Genomic DNA, 20,800 nt, shown 5'->3' with positions numbered 1-20,800 from the left:
CTGAAGAAATCATTTGACATGTAGACACATGCTCAGTAACAAACTAATGGCTCAACTTCGTGAACATTTGCATTGCATGTAAATCAGGGCAATATTATTAATAAATCTAGGAAATAAGTCATAGACGCCCATCACAGTCACTTATAGATGCCCATCACAGTCACTTATAGATGCCCATCACAGTCACTTCATGTATTTTGCCTTCTAAATGACCCATCTTAGGACATTGCACCAGGAGACCCTGAAGGCAGCTACAGATTAGGAATTTCATGCAACTATATACTGCAGCTACAGACATGTTACACAATCAACATGGTTTTATATTTGCTGTATGAGACAAACAGTTTAACTATGGTAACTGTGTGAAAGCGACTGTATAATTCTGTTTGTGATGACTCTGGAATGATAGCGTGAGTCCATTATACATAACATCTATGGCGCCTGTTACAGAGTGCCTTGGATCAGGGACTTGTATTGAGATAGGCCAATAAAGAACCATAGATCTAAACAGAACCCAATGAATGGATTCTCTGTTTTTATTACAAATAAAGAATCCCAGTGATAATGAATCTTACAACTATGATGAACACTTGGTAGTAGCTGCTACATTATTTGTAGGGTTGGCTATAAAGCACATTTTATATTGCTGACTATACAATGTCTTCTAATATAATATTACATAATCACAGGCCAAGAGAGCACTTAATGACTTGACATTTATACTTGACTTATTTATATTGTTTTAATGTAAAGATCAAAGCCTATAATGTATCAAAACGACTTGGAACAAATATTTTATTATGGCTATTAAAGGAATAGACCTTGCAGAATAGTTGCTTTATACAATATAGGTATAAAATTTCAACTCTAATGAGATTAAATATCACTCAACAGAACTAATAATATTTTACAGCACCTATATATGAAGTTTTATGATTTAACATATCTGATTTCATAACGAATATATTTTATATGTCCAGGGGCGAATCCAGGAGAAAAAAAAGGCAGGAGAGCACCATGATGGGGAAGGGAGGAGGGGTAGCAGTGGTACTGTAGGTACAGAAGAGCATTGTGCCTACGTTTAATGGCACTACGGCCTTTTCATCAAGTTCACTACTTTGTCACCATGTACTATTTGCATAACCTGATGAAAAGGCTTTATTGTAGGGAATTGTAGACTCAATGGCCCTTATTCAGATCTGATCGCAGTACTAATATGTTCTCAAAATGGACAAAACCATGTGCACTGCAGGTGGGGCAGATGTAACATGTGTAGAGAGAGTTAAATTTGGGTGGGGTGTGTTGAAACTGAAATCTAAGGCCAGGTACACACCAGAACGATCCTGATTGTTAGTAGATCGTTAGCAGATTGTGTGATTTTCGCACGATCTGTTGGAGCACACAATCTGCTAACAATCTGCTAACGATCTGCATCCAATCTGATCCCAATCCGATCTGAGTCTGTATCCAGTTGAATGGATCTTTTACAGATCCTCACTGCAGCAGGTAGGATCTGTAAAACGACCAAACGACAGCGGGGACGCGCATCGGATTGGAATCGGATCGGAATTGGACCTAAACATGCCCAATCTACATACAATCTGCATCCAATCGGTCGGAATTGGATCCAGATTGATGGAATTGAGCCCTAATCGTTCTGGTGTGTACCCCCCCTAAATTGCAGTGTAAAAATAATGCAGCCAGTATTTACCCTGCACAGAAACAAAATAATTCACTCAAATCTAACTCTCTCTATACATGTTACATCTGCCCCACCTGCAGTACACATGGTTTCGCCCATTTTGAGAACAAATTTGTACTGCGATCAGATCTGAATAAGGGCCAATGTTCTGATTGCTTTAATCGATATAGAGATGTAAAGTCCGCGGGGCACCGTATCACTTCTTCTATAGAGGGGATGACCTAATTCCACAAGAAGTGTACATTTTGCAGCTCTTTTGCGGCTCTTGGTGGGCCATATGGTGTGCTGCGGCACGAATAAGGTGCATGTGCGTGTGAGACGCTTGCGCGGCCCTGTCTCAGCGAGGTGACCCGTGTTGGTGCGCCGGCACTACATATGAGCGTGGCTACAGCTGTATATACAAATAATAGGGAACCCCGGCATCTACAGTATTATGCTCATACAAATCTGTACTCAGCCAGGGAACCCAATATCTGCGCATGTGCGAACGCCTCACATGTACGAACATGGCGTGAGGTCCTGCTTTGTTAGCAGTGTACCCGGGTAATGGGGGTTATTCAGACCTGATCACATGGCTGTGAATTACAGGCTAAGCTATTATTCATGGACTGCGCATGCTTAAGACTGTGACAAAATCCAGTGACTTTTTTAATCGCAAGCCGTACACAACTTAATTGACAGGATGCTGGCCTTTATGGGTGTCATCTGGCCATTTTCTGGGAGTGAAAGGGAAAACGCAGGCATGTGTTGCACTGGCTGAGTAAGTCCTGGGTTATGTGCACTGTGCACCCTCGAAAAACATTCCATGGTGAGTGGTTGCAAATGGATTTGCAGATAATCGCAGGGCAGTAATATTGGGTGGGCTTTCTCTCTGACTGGGCAGTGATTACTTGATCGCAGGGCTCTACAAATTAGCAGCCCAGCGATCACGCCTGAATAACCCCCAGTGTGCTGACTATTCGGTGTCAGCAGCGCAACGCAACAGTGTACCCCATCTTTCCCCTCTAGTGTGTCATAAAACTACCATGTCAACATAAGCCAACACACAAAAAAATGTAGGTATCAGGATTCCTCCCATACAACAGGTCATATTTAAGGATAAGAAATGATATATAATAGTGAAGTACGTCTTAAAACATAATTTTATCACATTAATCACAATTCATAAAACACACATGCAGTGTCTAACTGTATAAAAGCACTATAAATAAAGTGCATATACTGTAGTTCTTAAAAACAAATCTGATTCGTTTTTAAGAACTATATGCACTTTATTTATTGGTGTATGGTGAAGGTTTTGAGGAACCTATAGGAATATTTGACCGTCTGGCCGCTGGATGCGCAAATTATTCGTCCACTTACCTGTGTTTGCATCTACATGTCAACATAAGGTATGTCAACCTTTTTCACACGCCGACCAATAATGATCGACTTATTGACTGTTGACCTATATAATGTTGACCTACCAACGGCAGCCTGGTATAATTACATTTAACTACAGTACATGCTTTTAGCTTTTAGTTTAGGGTGCATGCTTGCCGGCCTAAATGTGAATGCTATTCCCATTAGGCCTTCCTCCATGTTCAAGTGGTCACACATAGGCAAACGCAGGGGGGGTTTCTGGTTGCCCGGAAACCCCCGTCCTCTTGGCAAGTGTCCTAAATGATGACAACAATAGCACTGGTATATAATATGATAAATAGAGCTGCCACCACATAGTTACATAGTAGGTAAGGCTGAAAAAAGACTTGCGTCCATCTAGTTCAACCTGGTATAGATATCCATTGCTGATTTGGTAGGTTCTGGTATTTTACAGACAAATTATATTTCTTATTTGTACCCATGGATGTTTTTCTCCAGTAAATGTTTGTCCAACTTTGCCTTGAACGCATTTAATGAGCCAGCCGTTACCACCTCTCTGGGAAGAGAGTTCCAGAGTTTGACTGTTCTGACCGTAAAGAAATTCTTTCTACTAGCTGAATGAAATCTTTTTTCTTCTAATCTATACTCATGCCCTCGCGTCCTAGATTCCTTTCTAGTAGAAAATAGGGTGTGTGACAGTTCCTTATATTGGCCCTTGATATACTTGTACATGTTGAGCATGTCCCCCCTTAAACGTCTCTTTTCTAATGTAAATAGTCCCAAATTGCTTAATCTCTCCCCGTAGCTTAAATTCTCCATTCCCCTAATAAGCTTTGTTGCTCGCCTTTGGACTTTTTCTAATTCTATGATGTCCTTTTTATAGTGTGGGGCCCAGAACTGTACTCCGTACTCTAGGTGAGGTCTCACCAATGCTTTATATAGTGGCATAATTACCCTTGAGTCCCTAGTTTCCATTCCCCTCTTAATACATGCCAGAATTTTGTTGGCCTTTTTTGTAGCTACATTACAATGGGCACTACATCCTAGATTGCTGTCTATTTGGACTCCTAGATCCTTTTCAAGTATGGAATTACCCAGTTCCTCTCCGCTAAGGTTGTAACTTGCACACTGGTTGTGTCTCCCAAGGTGCATAACCTTACATTTATCTACATTGAACCTCATCTTCCATTTTTTTGCCCACTCATCTAGAATTGCAAGATCATTTTGAAGCATGGTGACATCTTCTGGTGATTTGATGACTTTGCTAAGTTTTGTATCGTCCGCAAAGATGGATACATTGCTGAGTAACCCTATCCCAATATCGTTAATAAAAATGTTAAACAAAATGGGGCCCAAAACTGAACCCTGGGGCACTCCACTTAGTACCGGTATCATATCTGATACGGCACCATTCACAACCACTCTTTGTTCTCTATTACATAGCCAATTCCCTACCCATCTGCAGATATTTTCACCCAATCCTAGGTTCTCCATTTTATTAATCAATCTCTTGTGTGGGACAGTATCAAATGCTTTAGCGAAATCTAGGAAAATCACATCTACAGCATTTCCATTATCGAGGTTTTTGCTAACCTCTTCATAGAACCCTAGTAGATTAGTTTGGCATGAACGATTTTTCACGAACCCATGTTGGTTAGTACTGAGTAGACGGTGATGATCTAAATATTCCTGGATACCATCCCTTAAAAATCCTTCAAATAGTTTACCCACAATTGATGTTAAACTAACGGGTCTGTAATTAGCGGGATCTTCCTTTTTTCCTTTTTTGAATATTGGCACTACCTCTGCTATTCTCCAATCTTTTGGTACTATACCTGACGATAGTGACTTGCTAAAGATATAATGTAGGGGGGTAGCTAGTTCATCCCTTAATTCCATTAATACCCTCGGATGAATCCCATCTGGCCCTGGTGACTTATTTGTTTTGAGTTTGCTTAGCCTCAGTATTATTTCCTTCGGCGTGAAATCCACAATGAGATCTGGCTTATTTGTCCCGTTTGTGGTAAATGTTCGTTCCACAGTCTGCTCTCCCTTAGTAAATACTGATGAGAAGAACTCATTTAACAGTTTTGCTTTTCCCTTGTCCTCAGTAACACTTTTTCCACTAGTATCAGTTAGTGGGCCTATGTTTTCCTTAATTAAACGTTTACTATTTATGTATTTAAAAAACTTCTTTGGGTTGGTTTTGCTTTCAGTGGCTATGCACTCTTCATATAATATTTTAGCTGCTTTGATTACCCCTTTACAAGTTTTGTTTGATTCTTTGTATTTTGCGAACGCCTCCTCATTCAAGTTATTTTTATAGAATTTAAAGGCTCTGGTTTTATTGTTGATAGCTGACTTTACTTCTTTGTCCAACCATGGTGGCTTTTTTTTGTTGAATTTACCTTTAGTTACTTTAGGAATGTATTCAATAGTTAGTGAATCAAGCACCTTTTTTAGAGTATCCCACATTTCCTCTGCATTTTTTCCCTCCATAACCGTTTCCCACCCAATTCCTGTTAGGGCTTCCCTGAATAATTCAAAGTTCGCTTTTCTGAAGTTTAGTATTTTTGCAGATCCTTTTTGATGTAATTTACTGAAGTTGATTTCCAGTGAAACCATATTGTGATCACTATTCCCTAATTGTTCAATTACTTTTGTGTTTGAAACTAAGTCTGTGTTATTTGTTAATACTAAGTCCAAGAGCGCCTCATCCCGAGTTGGAGTTTCTACCGTTTGTGTAATAAACTGGTCTTTAAGTAAGCTTAAGAACCCATTGCTTCTTGCTGATTTACCTGTTTCGTTTTCCCAATCAATGTCGGGTAAATTAAAATCCCCCATAATTAATACCTGACCCTGATTTGATGCTTGTTTGATTTGGTTTAAAAGAAGAGACTCTTCCCTTTCATTTATATTTGGTGGTCTATAGCATACCCCTATTATAAATTTGTTTTTTGGTTTCTTATTATTGTCGGTTATCTCTGCCCACACTGTCTCCGAGTTGTCGTCTTCCAGGTCTGTGCTCATATTTTTCTCACATGATGTTAAGTTATTATTTACATATAGGCACACACCCCCGCCCCTTCTATTTTCCCTGTCTTTCCTGTAGAGTGTATATCCCTCCATGTTTAATGCCCAGTCATGCGACTCATTACACCATGTTTCTGTAATACCAATGATGTCGTAGTCATCCCTACAGATCACCGTTTCAAGCTCCCCGATTTTACTCACTAAGCTTCTTGCATTAGCCAGTAAGCATTTTAATTTATGTTTATTTTTAGATATGGCTCTAATATTGTGATTAGTTTCACCCCAGGACCCATTTGAATTCTTTACTAGCTTCCTCTTTCCCCTCTCCCCTTCAATAGACTCTCTACAGGCCTCCCCACCATGCACACTGCCTGCCCTCTCCATAGTTCCGGGAATTCTTCCTCTGTCATTCCCTCCTTCCCGTATACTAAGATCATCTGTACCTAAGAACTGTAATGGGGTAACGTGACTGTTACAACATAACATTTTATTACATGACATTCCTGATGCACCCTGAGAGTTACCCCCGATTATACCCTTGTTATGTCCCAGGACTTTGTCTATGTCTCCGTCCCCCCCCCCATCTCCTTCCCCCATATGATTCCTGATCCCAGTTCGGCTTCTCTCCCTGATGGTCCCATAATGTCTTTGCTGCCCCCACCCCCCCGTCGCCTGTCCCATCATGCAGTTAAAGGGACAGAGCAGAGCTGCTGCACATGTCTAGTGTTCCAGCTTCTTATACCACATTTACTGCCCTCAAACATCGCAATAGACCAGAGTGGAATTGGCAGGAGGAAGAGACAGGAGCCTTACCATGAAGTGGGAGATTGTGAGATTAGAGCTTGCAGTACTGGGTTTATTATGTGTATTTATATATTATATGTTTAAACATTTCCTGACCATTATCTTATTTAAATGTTTAAAACAGCCTATACTATAGACCAGGCATGCCCAAAATCAGGCCCGGGGGCCAATTGCGGCCCGTGCTATCATTTCAAGTGGCCCGCAGCCTCCAGCTGGAAGCGGGCAGAGCATCAGATGTGGGAAGCACAGCACAGGACACTAAAGGTGGGGCCCCGGCGAGCACGCCTTTACCTTGCTGTCTGCTGCAGTGAGGAGGTGCCGGCCACCACAGTCAGATGTGTTTGGCGTCCTACCCCTGCTGCTGCAATCGTATATCACCCTACTCCACAATCACAGTGACAGCAGTGTTTGGTGAGGGGGGCAGCAAGGGGGAAGCTAGCTCCCGTTACATGCAGAGCGGAGGAGGGAAGCAGTGCCTACTTTGCCTCTCCTTCCTCTGGCTCACACAAGGGGCTGGAAAACATACAGAGAAGGGAGGGGCAGAGTGGGGGACATACAGTGAAAGAGGGTCAGGCTGGGGGACATACAGTGAATGGAGGCAGTGATGGCCATTCAGAGAAGGGGGAGCAGGGGCAGGCTGGGGGACATACAATGAATGGGGGCAGAGTGGGGTACATAGAGAATGGGTGTCATATAGTGAATGGGAGTCTTACAGTGAAGGAGGGTCAGGCTTGGGGACATACAATGAATGGAGGCACTGATGGACATTAAGAGAAGGGGAGCAGGCTGTGGGACAGAGTGAATGGGTGCAGAGTGTGGAACATAGAGTGAATGGGGGACATACAGTGAAGGAGGGGCAGGCTGGGGGACATACAGTGAAGGATTGACAGGCTGGGGGACATAGAGTGAATGGGGGCAGAGTGGGGGACCATTCTGATGTGATTAATGATTCAAAGAATGTCAGGCTGAATGGTCGGCCCCCATACATTTACACTTCACCAAATCTGGCCCTCATCACAAAAAGTTTGGACACCCCTGCTATAGACCATCCATACTGTTAAATATTAATACTGTATTCCACACAGTACCCAGTGTATAAAAAGACCAATTTTTTTTCAGGGCTGCTACGACTCTCCCAGACTCCCGTACTTACTCCAATGCGCTGCAGAATTGGAGATTTTGGATTACATTTGGAAACCCCCCTCTAAAAATCCTGCGTTTGCCACTGTCACATGAGTAGAGTGATATCTTTATTACTTTGACACCTTGTGACACCTCTGGATCAGTCCTAAAACCTGCAAATGGGCAGAGACACAGCAATCACCTCCATCACTGCCCGATCTCATCCCTATGGTACAGCTGAACTTACTCACAGAGGACAACTTCTTCATGAGTAATAGAATTGACCCCTTAGAGTTCTTAACCATTTTCCATTTAAAATACCTTAAGGCAGTGGTTCTGAACCTCGGTCCTCAGGACTCCCACACAGTGCATGTTTTGCAGGTCTCCACACAGAATCACAAGTGAAATAATTAGCTCCACCTGTGGATCTTTTAAAATGTGTCAGTGAGTAATGAGTGCACCTGTGCACCTGCCGGGTGACCTAATAAACGGGAATTGTGTGTGGGTCTTGAGGACCGAGATTGAGAACCACTGCCTTAAGGGAAGACACATTAAGTAATACAAATCTGCTCTACACCTGACAGTGTACTGTTATGAAATTAAAAAAATAAAATCTATACATCATAAAATGAAGAACTTTAATATAGTATTTGCAGTAGACTTCAGTGATTTGCTTTTCTGGTGGGCCCTGCTTAGTCCAATCTAATTCGTGGTCAAATAAAATGCAAAATAAATCTAAATTGTTGTGTTAGCGTTGTTCGCAGTGTAGCTTAGCATGGCACTTTTGTGACAGGATATCCATTCTCTCCTAAAAGGTTCTGTTCGCTTTCTCCGAGAACAGCTAGGTCTGAAATCTGCAATAAGGAAGATGAACTATGTAAACCATACTTAGAGGAAACAGAGAAAGTTCCCAGCAGAAAAGCAAGTCCTCTGGAGACCACGTTGACAGGCCAATGCTGTCGCTTTGTATTGATCCAATAGATGAACATGCTCTAGTAACAAATCCAGTAGAGAGCTTGCTGCTTTGGCAAAGACCTTTTGAAATCCCTCTATAATCACTAACTGCAAAGCAGTAAATTAAAGTGGCCTCACATTTCGGGGCTTTAACAGGCTGGGCGAACAGATACTGGGAGGTGAATGATTGTATTGTTAACTGAACACGTTTGCTGATATGACACATATTCTTTAAGAGAAAGTAAATACAATTTAAATATTTGAACTGCTGTTCTCTTTCCATCTTTTTATTGCCAAGCCTTTATTAAGATGTCCCCACAGGAAAAATGTCACATTTGCCCGCCATTTATTTCTACAAATTGTAAAGAATTCTCTAAAAGTGAAATAGTTCTCACAGCGGGTTTTTCCTTTGTCTCCATGTATGGTTCAGGCCTGCACTATTAGCCGAGGACTGGGACATGGAGAGACAGATTTTTCTCTGGGACAATAAGTGGTTTAGGTCTAGCACTTTTAAGACTGTAGATTAAATTACAAGTGATACAGTACAGCAAAAGTACTCAAAGGGGATTTGCAATAGCATGGCCAACATGTCATTTAAGGTAATATAGAGATGCTCCTGCTTAGTATAACATATTCACTTGCTGGAAATCTAAAACCAAATAACAATGCCCAAAAAGTGACCTGGGACACATAAATGCCATACTGAGTACAGCTGGAAACAGAGATGTCTGTGAAAGAGAAATCACGTGTTCTCCTCTTATGTCTGTGTAGTCTGTTTTATTAAATAAGCAGAATATTTTAGCTACATTTGCAGACAGTGCAGCGCACGTTAGAACTTCAGGCCCTCTAAAGAGTCTATTCATCAAGATGAAATAACCCATATTCTTGGCATGATTGCAGGAAAATGGAGTTCCATTTAAAAATAGGGAACATGTAGGAGAAATTAAAGATTTTCCACCATGTTGGAGATGGGAATTGTGACTAAGGGGGGTATTCAATCGGGACCCTGGCCTGTTTTTGGGCCGCTCGCCTGTTATTTGGCAGGCAGCATTCACTGTCCCGGCTGCCGAAGTGGGCATGTCCGTGGAAACGGCCATGGATTGTCGAGAGACGGCCATGATCTCGACAATCCTGTTTTTAAAGTTGGGTCCGTTCTGCCGACATACCTCTTCAATGCTGTCGGGAAAGACGGCATTGAACAGACACCCACCGTTATTTCCCCCATTAGAAATAGCGGCAAGGGATTGAATACCTCCCTAGGATTAAAATTTAGATGTGCAAGCCATGTTGCACGGGACACATCTGCATGTCACACTTCATACACTGTAACTCTTTATGTGATGGGCGAGCTGCTTGCACTCAGCAGTAGTTTTGTACATGCATCATTGCCTATGTACAGGTATATACAGCAAATTGGTAGAAAAAAGAATGGAGAATGGCCGCACACTGGCTAAAGAGATACTTGTGCCCTTTGTTCTGTACCAGAAGGAAAAACAAATCAAATTGAGAATTTGGGGCCTTTATTCTAGATTCCAATGCCCACTGAAGTGGCTGTCCATACCCCTTCAGTAGTGTAATGCTGCTTTTCAGTGTTCCCACTAGCGTATTTATAATGGGTGCAGTGTATGCAGTGCACATGGACCCCCGGGGTAAAGGGGGACCACACCGCACACCATGCACCCATATATTTCAATAGGTACCCTCCATAGTCCCATGTCGACAGAAGTAGTGCTACAGAAATCACCAGGAAAATGCCAGTAGTTTCACGCACACAGTAAGAAAATCACTTGGAAAATGTCTGCTGCACCATTTTTGTGGAGACCTGCACATGCATAGTAGACTCTGGGACGGTGCTAGGGTCCTCTAGTCCCCTAGTTAACCTAGTGCCCAGAGTCTACAGCACTGCCAGCTGCAGAGGAGGGGGCCCCGATGCAGTCTACACACGGGCCTCTTCCTCTCGAGTGGTCCCCTACAATTGCATTCTCCTGGTAGCCCCAGATTGACATTGTCCAACTCCAGTTGAAAAAAACATTTTTTGCAAGTAAACTAAGAAGGGAATATAGGTATGTGTGATACGTGTCTTTAATACTAGTGTGAAAGGTTGACATTTTATTTGGGATAGTTTAATTTCTCATACAGTATACGGGGAAGGATTAGGGGAGTATTAAGAAAGGAGGGGGCCCGTGTGCAATCTCCAACTTGACCCCTACCCTGTCTCTTACCAGCAGCTGGGCAGTGCAGTCAGTGCAATTGATGGTGCTATGTGCTAGTAGACTAGCGTTATGTTAGACTCTACTGCCCACGTGCATGAGGACTTCGGGAAAATGGAACAATAGCCTTTTTCCCCAATGACTACCCTTCTGCGTATGCCAAGCCGTTTTCCTGATGATTTAGCAGGGCTGCCATAGCAGATGCTGGACTTAGGTGAGTACTGAAAAAATGGGTTCAGAGTGTGACTCGAGGGGCTCACACTGCTCCTATTACAAATAAGCCACTCTTTTTGTGGTCAAACCTCTGAAAATGGCATTTGAGGCTTGATATGTGGTATTTATGCATGCAGATATAAGTCCTATGTCATCATTTGATGGCTCTGAATGGGAAGAAGTGGGAAGCTAAATGCACCAGGACAGTATTAACAACACAGCACCAGCAGAAGGTAATGCAGAAATCGGCAAACCCATATGTAACTTTGTTATGTACCCTGTAACTGGACAACAACTAACCAATTAGAAACTAGTTTATTGTACAATCAAAGGCATTCTGCATTACTGTAAGTTTATAAGTTTATACCCATAACATAGGGTAACCCAGGGCATCTGCTGCAGGATAAAGGTAAAAGTAATAATTAGCATTTTGTTTTTATTTGCATTTACATTTATTATTCACACAACTAAATGCATTTAAAAATATAGTTTATTATTAATGTTGAACTATCCATATATTTGTAATGGAAATGCTTTCATAGTGCTGTCAGTAATTAATGATGCCTTATAACATAACATTTATTACAGCTATTGACCTGAATTCTCGCATTAAAAATGGATGTTTGAAGTAGTTTGTTTTTATTTATTTATTATATATTTTTTTTCACTTTTCAGACAGATTGCCATCTTTGTTTTTGATGGACTTTAGGCTTTCACGGCAAGTGAGATCATGCACATCAAGATCATTATTACTTTCTCAAGTGATTAAATTATGTGCTTCTGGTGCAATATTAAGTGCTTATTGATTTGACATAATGATAATAAATAAAGATAACATGGCCTTTAACAGCTGAAGGAAAAACCCAACAAATAGAACATTTCCATTATCATCTGTTGTGATTATTGCTTATAATACTGTACGGTATAGAATCATAGTTGTAGTTTACAATAAAAAAAAACATTAAAATACCTGTATTCTCTATAATCAAATGGGCCCTTACAAAGAAAATGGCATACATGAATGATAGCTTTACTATAATAACACTAGTGATTGCACTATATTTATTACATACATTTTATTCACATCAGCTGACAAATCTCACCACTGCGTGAATACATATTTAGAACTTACAACCTAGATGACCATTTGAACTATCATCGCTGTTGCATGGGTTACTGTGAATACGCAGAAGGCAAACGTACAAGTGAGTAGAAGAGAGTCACATTAGTGCATAGTTGCCTACTTTTGAAAACTAGAATCAGGGAGATTACAGTACCCACAGTGAGGCGTGACACTCTGCTCAAAGGGCGCGTCTAGTTCAACATACATATAAGTTTTGCAGGTATTGATACTGAATTACCCGATAGAACGGGATAAAATTTATTAAAAAACACACATGTACAATTTCCCGTGTACTCGGAAACATTAAACAAATATACAAAGGAGGAATGGAACTCTGAACCTCACCAAACAAAGGTGGTTGCGGTGTGCTTTTGGGATAAACATGAAATGATCCTGGGGTGGATGGCTAAGCACCACCGCAACAGACTTGTCCAACAATTAATTCCAAAAATCCTTCACAGGTAAGTGGCTTACCCTAATTTTGGCAGTTTATTCGGAGAAGTGGATAACAATTTCTTCTGAGAGACCAATTTTAGATAAGCCTGACTATAGGGTCTTTGGAGCCTCAGCTCAAGAATTTCTGATTGAGAAGATGTTGTCTCCCGAATGGACTGACAGAGATTGCCAGATGAGAATAACAGACCACTTGGAGCAACGTACTAGGGAGAAATACCTGAGTCACTGGGAAAGTCCTCTGTAATTGTGGTAACTATTATCCGCTGAGACTGGACATTTTATTGAGGTAGTAGAATCAGAACCCCCTTTTGGAGCAATAATATGAAGTCTATTATTGACACAAGCAGGCAGAAATGTATTAATTGATCCATCTGAGATTGGAAAAGACAGACCCAGAGAAACAAAGGATACAGATGAAGCGCCTCTCAGCCAGCTCAGGGAATCACTAGATTGCCTAAGCTGGTGCAGGCTGGTGGAGAGGCGCTCCATCTGATGGGGATGCAAGAGCATCTCACGCGTTCGTTCGTCCCCATCACTCGGCGACAGGGAGCGGAATCGCTGCCCCTCTCTGCTTCAGGGAGATGGGCAGGGTTAGGGGGGGGTACAAGTAGCTAAGGGGAGGAAGGGGGAGCAGTGGGAAGGCAATGGAGGGTGGCAGCGGGCTCCATCAGAATGGGGCGTGTGAAAGGTGGCGATTGGCAATAGAATCGCCAGGAGCAGCTCTAATCTGTATTTATTTATCTGGACCACACTACCAGTCAGGATAAAGAAATAGGTGAGGTAGAGATTGCACTGTAAGCAGCTCTAATTTAAGGTAGGAAAGGAAAAGGTAACACCAACCCTCGCAATACAGTGTGAAGAAGCAAAAAATCCCTTCCACCTAAGTTAAAAGCGCTTAAAAGTAACTCTCCTTATTATGTATAGTCGTCTCTGATTCTTGGAAAAAGAGAAAAACTGCGCAATGGGAAATACTAATAATCGATAAAATGTATTAGAAATAATAATCAATTGTACACTAGGTATGTGGCCACAACCTATAAAAAATTAGAACATAAAACACATCTACATAAATAAAGATACAGATAAAAATATATATAGCATCCTATAAGGCTAAGCTATTCAATAATCACAAATGGCTCAGGGTTAATTACCCTATAGGTTAGTAGTGCAGGTTATTGGATCAATCGGCTCTTTAAAAATATATATAATTGGATCCAGAAAGTCCATACATTCAAACCGATGGTGATGGTTTTTAGATGTAATTAGTTGATATTATGTTTCCGATTAGCATACAATGTTGTTAATAGCAAACCATCAGGTTAGTTGCAAAGGTTGAACAACAAGTGATATAGGATAAGACCCCTATTTGGCGCCTTGCTGCCCCTAGTACGTACTATCCCGTGGTTATCACCAAACAACCAAAAAAACAATCACAATAAAATACAAAATTGGGATTTCCAAACTGTCTGAGGCGCAACTAATCCTGATGGTGTTCGGACGTCAATGTTTTCAATCAGCTTCTCCGTGTGTATGAGTCCTCTCCGTATGTGTTTTGAAATATAAACCAGAGAGACCAACAATCTGTCCATGTGTTTGAACTCAGCCTAATTGTTGGTCTCTCTGGTTTATATTTCAAAACACATACGGAGAGGACTCATACACACGGAGAAGCTGATTGAAAACATTGACGGTCCGAACACCATCAGGATTAGTTGCGCCTCAGACAGTTTGGAAATCCCAATTTTGTATTTTATTGTAGTTGCAAAGGTTGTCTGGCCAGACATAAAAATAATAAAAAATAGGTAAGTACCTTTGGAGACTTGTAGCAAGTTACAGTCCCTAGTGCCTCCCAGTTGCTGGAACTGAATTTCCTTAATAGGTGCAACTATATCCGGAGTTTTGACACCAGTAGTTGGTAATTTGTAGGGCAGGTCTCCTCGGGTGCAGAAAAGTCAGGGTCCCAATGAACCATGAGAGAATGGAGGGTTCTTAGTTGAGCTCTAACGCGTTTCCCCGCCTGCTGTGAGCGTCGGGAGCTTCTTCAGAGAGAGAACACTATTTGTAGTGTTTAATAACGTCCGGATTATTTAGCGCTGGTCTCTTTTTCTTCTTTTTTTGTCTCTGATTCTTCTTTGGAATATCTTGGAAGATATATATGAAAAGAAAAAGCACAACGATCCTCATGTAATACTGCCCCGATGTATTGATCTTATCAATGTTATAAGTATAGCTTCAAATGTGGTGGGGAGTTTCCCCTTATAATCACACTCACAGTAAATGGAATAAATGAGCGCATATAACAAGGTAATCAATTATGGAATCAGGGGTTCCCCCTCACAGGTTACTCTTGTGAGTAGAAGGGATTTTTTCTTCTTCACACTATCATACAGCATAGGGATTCCCTCATAAAACATCTGAGAGACAGCCAAGTCTGTGGCAAAAGGGACCTGACTAATACCTGAAAGGTCTGATGTCAATTTACTGTACTAACTAAACATTCAGATACTCCTCCTGGGGTGACAGGATGGAGTCCCTAACACTGGGACAAGAAGGCAGAAGTCCCTCACTGGGACAAGCAGGCAGAAGTCCTTCACTGGGACAAGCAGGCAGAAGTCCCTCACTGGGACAAGCAGGCAGAAGTCCCTCACTGGGACAAGCAGGCAGAAGTCCCTCACTGGGACAAAAAGGCAGAAGTCCCTCACTGGGACAAGCAGGCAGAAGTCCCTCACTGGGACAAAAAGGCAGAAGTCCCTCACTGGGACAAGCAGGCAGAAGTCCCTCACTGGGACAAGCAGGCAGAAGTCCCTCACTGGGACAAGCAGGCAGAAGTCGCTCACTGGGACAAGAAGGCAGAAGTCCTTCACTGGGACAAGAAGGCAGAAGTCCCTCACTGGGACAAGAAGGCAGAAGTCCTTCACTGGGACAAGCAGGCAGAAGTCCCTCACTGGGACAAGCAGGCAGAAATCCCTCACTGGGACAAAAAGGCAGAAGTCCCTCACTGGGACAAAAAGGCAGAAGTCCCTCACTAGGACAAAAAGGCAGAAGTCCCTCACTGGGACAAGCAGGCAGAAGTCCCTCACTGGGACAAGCAGGCAGAAGTCCCTCACTAGGACAAGAAGGCAGAAGTCCTTCACTGGGACAAGAAGGCAGAAGTCCCTCACTGGGACAAGAAGGCAGAAGTCCCTCACTGGGACAAGAAGGCAGAAGTCCTTCACTGGGACAAGAAGGCAGAAGTCCCTCACTGGGACAAGCAGGCAGAAGTCGCTCACTGGGACAAGCAGGCAGAAGTCCCTCACTGGCACAAGAAGGCAGAAGTCCCTCACTGGCACAAGAAGGCAGTAGTCCATCGCTGGAATAGGAATAGTCAGAAGCACCATACTGTTTGAGGGCCCCAAACCGCCCTCTAGCACCAGTAACTTGGCAGAGTAGGATCATAGATGAGTGGTAGCAACAAACCATTGAACCCTCCTTCATAAAATGTAATTAGTATTTGCATGTCCTCTCTAATTGTTGGCCAAGTCCCTCACTGGTCTGTCCTCATCGCCTCTGGTGGCAGGCCACATTCCTTAAGCATGAGCATGTACCACTGCATTCCATGCTGGACCCTTCATGCTCTGGTTCAAAATTGGCCCCAGAGCACTGCAATCCTACCCTATCAGCCACCAGAGACAGCACATCATATAATACATTGCTTTCTATTATGAAAGGTAAAAAAAAAAAGCAGAAAATGCCCCTAGTTACACAAACCCTTCTGCCTCTCGGAGTTCTGCTCAGATGCTTGACATACAAATAGATGGGGGCATGTCACGAGGACTGACTAGTAACACCCCCCCCCCCCCCTAAACCTTAACCTCACCCCTTTGTCGTGCATGTCTGTACCTGAGAAGCATATAATCCTTTATAAGTAAATTATTTTCCTTGAAAAATAAGAATCAATGAAACACAAACACACAAGTTTAACAAATGCATAACTAATAATGAAAATCACCAAACAACATTAGTAGCACATTCATAAACAGCCAGTTATAGTATTTCTGCTGGGTAGAATGGAATGAATACAAACACTTGAGAAATTAGTAAATATACCAAATATATACAGCAGGGGGCAGGTGTTCCCCGTATAAAGCACTATTGTTCTGTAATGTGGATTGTGAAAGACCATCTCAGTTATCATGATGCAGTGTTCACAAACCGCACAGCTCTGTATGGGTTCGGGTCATTGGGTCGACCCAACAAAGGGTCAACCACTGAAGTTCGACAGGACTTAAGGTCGACATAGTCATAAGGTCGACACAAGCATTAGGTCGACAATGGGAATGTCGTTAGTCACAAAGTTGAATTGTTTTCACTTATTTGTCGACATGGGCACCAAACAATTGCAATCCCCCCCCCCCCCCCCCCATGGCTTGCTTCGCTTGCCATGCTTCAAGCTTCTTCCTTCATGCCCTAGTGGATGGTAGGGTATGAAATACAGCCCGATGAAAAACCTGTGTTGACCTTTTGACTGTCGACCTTCCCATTGTTGACCTAATGCTTGTGTCAATCTTATGAACCTGTCGCTCTAAAGCCATATCGACCTTTTGAAGGTTTTGACCTAAGCCCTGTCAACCTCCAGTGGTCGAGCCAATGTATGTCGTGTCGACCTTTGTCATGTGACCTAGTGATCATATACCCTCTGTACAAAGCACTTTCCAGCACTGCCTCCGTCTTTACCCATTTATTTTTTCTATTAATCTAATATTAATAAAAGGGAATCACAACCAATGAAAATAGTCTTTACAAACAATGATTATGAAATGTGTGAAGTTAGATGCAGATTTAGTATTTTTTTACTTGAGTATCTGAAGCAACAGATTCCATTTGACCACCTTTAAACATCCTTGCATCTTCTGTGTTCCTCTAGCATGTATCACATTTCACATTTCCTAATTTACATAACTAAACCTGAAATAACGACTCGGAGACGTAGGTTTGACAGAAATTGTTAGCTGATTTATTTATCAAACTTTAAGCTAAATTCATTTCTTAGTTACTAATTAAATAAAGGTGGCCAATTAAGAACGGCTAATTTACTAAACTCCACCCCAAAATCGGCAAACGTAATCCACCTATCCTAACAAGCGGTATCCACTCGCCCTATTGCATTGACTATCCACCCAGCCGGGTGGGGTTGCTGCCCCTGAACGGGTGATCCAGCGAAGGCCTAAGTCAATGAGAGGCGAGGGCACCGAAAACAAGCCATAAACGTTACATAAACACATAATGAAGGCTAAACTGATGAACCTGCCATTCTTTCCCACCTATCAGCCAACGCAATAAACACCCACCCTACCAAAAACAACAAGGAAAATCTGCAGGAAAGAGAAGAAGACTCCTCCCTTTCCTGCTACTAATAATTCCGCTACCCCAGCCATTCCCAGTATACTTATTGGATCCCCGAGTCACATGCTTCCTAAGGATGACACACAGACTTGGATGTTTAACCCACACCACGCCTTTTGCTGGCATTACGTTAATCTATATGACTAGTCCAGAAAACAAAGACTCTGCTCCAGTCTCCAGCAGAGGTAGAATATCGTCAGCTTGCAATACATACCTGAGAAAATAACAAGTGAAGTTGCAACTGTGCAGCTAATACCCCTTTTACACCGCCGAAAAATCCGGGTCAGAGGCGGGTCAGACCCGGATCTTCGGCGGTGTAAATGGGGTGTATCCGGATCCATATACACGGGTCCTCTACCCAGGTCCTGACCTGGGTAGAATCCGCTTAGGACCCGTGTAAACGCCGGTATAAACGCTGCGCTGCGGGTCAGGAGTATCCGGACATCAGCAGCTCTATTAACAGGAAGTCGGCGGCAGCGGGGAGCTAATTTGGCTGCACACTTCACAGGAAGTCAGCCGCGGCGGGGAGACAAAAGCGCGTCGCACACAGTACTCGCGCACATTGACGTTCACCTGTCAGGCACCCAGCCGGCCACGCTTCCAGACTGTGCACATACTCTGCTCACTGGCATCCTACAGGCGCCCCGCCGGCCACGCTACAAGGTCTGCTTTTGGCTGCTGAACGCTGGACTCCCCCGTGCATTACTGTCTCCTATGCACCCTGCTTGCTGCAGCAGGTGGAGGGGAGGCAAAGGGTAGATGAAAAATGCTGCATGGGGAGGGGAGGCAAAGGGGAATTTTGTATATAGTCTTATGATTTTGCTGCTATTGAAGGGGGAGGTTGGGGGTGGGGGGCAAATGAGAGATTCTACTGCAGGGGTAGGGGGCAAGGGGAGGGATATGCTGCTACAGGGGTAGGGGGTCAAGGGGGATATGCTGCTGCAGGGGGATTGGGGGCAAGGGGGATGTGCTGCAGGGGGATTGTGGGCAAGGGGGGATATGCTGCTGGGGGGATATGCTGCTGCTGCCGGGGGAGGGGGCAAGTGGGATATGCTGCTGCTGCCGGGGGAGGGGGCAAGTGGGATATGCTGCTGCAGGGGGATTGGGGGCAAGGGGGATATGCTGCTGCTGTAGAGGGGTTGGGGGCAAGGGGGGATATGCTGCTGCTGCAGGGGGAGGGGGCAAGGGGGGATATTCTGCTGCTACAGGGGAAGGAGGGATATACTGCTGCAAGGGGGGGGGGTATGCTGCTGCAGGGGTAGGGGGGCAAGCGGGAGATGCTGCTGGGGGAGGGGTCCCTGATGTCTTTCCCTGACCATGCTGTCTCTTTTTTTCTGTCCTGACCACAGCCTCCACCGCACCACTGACCACCGCTTCCTCTGCACCGCCATTGCCAACCGTTCTCCTCCTCCAGTCTCCACTGCCGATCACAGTCTAAGGTAAGGTAATCTGAACCTCCCTCTCTTTCCCTGCTGTCCCTGATGTCTTTCCCTGACCCTGCTGTCTTTCTGTCCTGACCACAGCCTCCACCGCACCACTGACCACCGCTTCCTCTGCACCGCCATTGCCAACCGTTCTCCACTCCAGTCTCCACTGCCGATCACAGCCTAAGGTAAGGTAATCTGAACCTCCCTCTCTCTGTCCCTGCCATCCCTCGCTGTCCCTGATGTCTTTCCCTGACCCTGCTGTCTTTTTCTGTCCTGACCACAGCCTCCTGCGTACTGCTGCTTCAGGCGACCACAGCCTCCACTGCACCACTGACCACCGCTTCCTCTGCACTGCCATTGCCCACTGGTTTCCTCCTCCGCAGTCTCCACTGCCGATCAGTCTTAAGGTAAGGTAATCTGAACCTCCCTCTCTCTGTCCCTGATGTCTTTCCCTGACCCTGCTGTTTCTTTCTGTCCTGACCACAGCCTCCTGCGTACTGCTGCTTCAGGCGACCACAGCCTCCACTGCACCACTGACCACCGCTTCCTCTGCACTGCCATTGCCCACTGGTTTCCTCCTCCGCAGTCTCCACTGCCGATCAGTCTTAAGGTAAGGTAATCTGAACCTCCCTCTCTCTGTCCCTGATGTCTTTCCCTGACCCTGCTGTTTCTTTCTGTCCTGACCACAGCCTCCTGCGTACTGCTGCTTCAGGCGACCACAGCCTCCACTGCACCACTGACCACCGCTTCCTCTGCACTGCCATTGCCCACTGGTTTCCTCCTCCGCAGTCTCCACTGCCGATCAGTCTTAAGGTAAGGTAATCTGAACCTCCCTCTCTGTTCCTTCCATCCCTCGCTGTCCCTGATGTCTTTCCCTGACCCTGCTGTCTTTTTCTGTCCTGACCACAGCCTCCTGCATACTGCTGCTTCAGGCGACCACAGCCTCCACTGCACCACTGACCACCGCTTCCTCTGCACCGCCATTGCCAACCGTTCTCCGCTCCAGTCTCCA

The 20,800-nt window shown here is 43.9% G+C and overlaps 2 long non-coding RNA genes across 12 annotated transcripts in view; one reads left to right on the top strand and one right to left on the bottom strand.

Annotated features, from left to right (window-relative positions):
• LOC146031153 (uncharacterized) overlaps positions 1-20,800 on the bottom strand; it is a 112,441-nt gene that overhangs the window by 53,787 nt on the left and 37,854 nt on the right. The window lies entirely within an intron of this gene.
• Positions 19,670-20,800, top strand: part of LOC146014341 (uncharacterized) — a 3,892-nt gene continuing 2,761 nt past the window's right edge. For 6 of the 11 annotated variants that reach the window (XR_014447340.1, XR_014447292.1, XR_014447304.1 and 3 more), the window contains exons 1-2: positions 19,670-20,195; positions 20,275-20,800. The exon at positions 20,275-20,800 is cut by the window's right edge. This is a non-coding gene — a long non-coding RNA (uncharacterized LOC146014341). The remainder of the gene's footprint in view (positions 20,196-20,274) is intronic. The other 5 variants (XR_014447322.1, XR_014447316.1, XR_014447310.1 and 2 more) reach the window with 5 other exon arrangements.

The sequence above is a fragment of the Crinia signifera genome, chromosome 1 (assembly GCF_055691185.1).
Source record: "Crinia signifera chromosome 1, ASM5569118v1, whole genome shotgun sequence".
Taxonomy (NCBI): domain Eukaryota; kingdom Metazoa; phylum Chordata; class Amphibia; order Anura; family Myobatrachidae; genus Crinia; species Crinia signifera.
The sequence above is the reverse complement of the archived record's forward strand: the minus strand, read 5'-3'. Positions and strand labels throughout refer to the sequence as shown.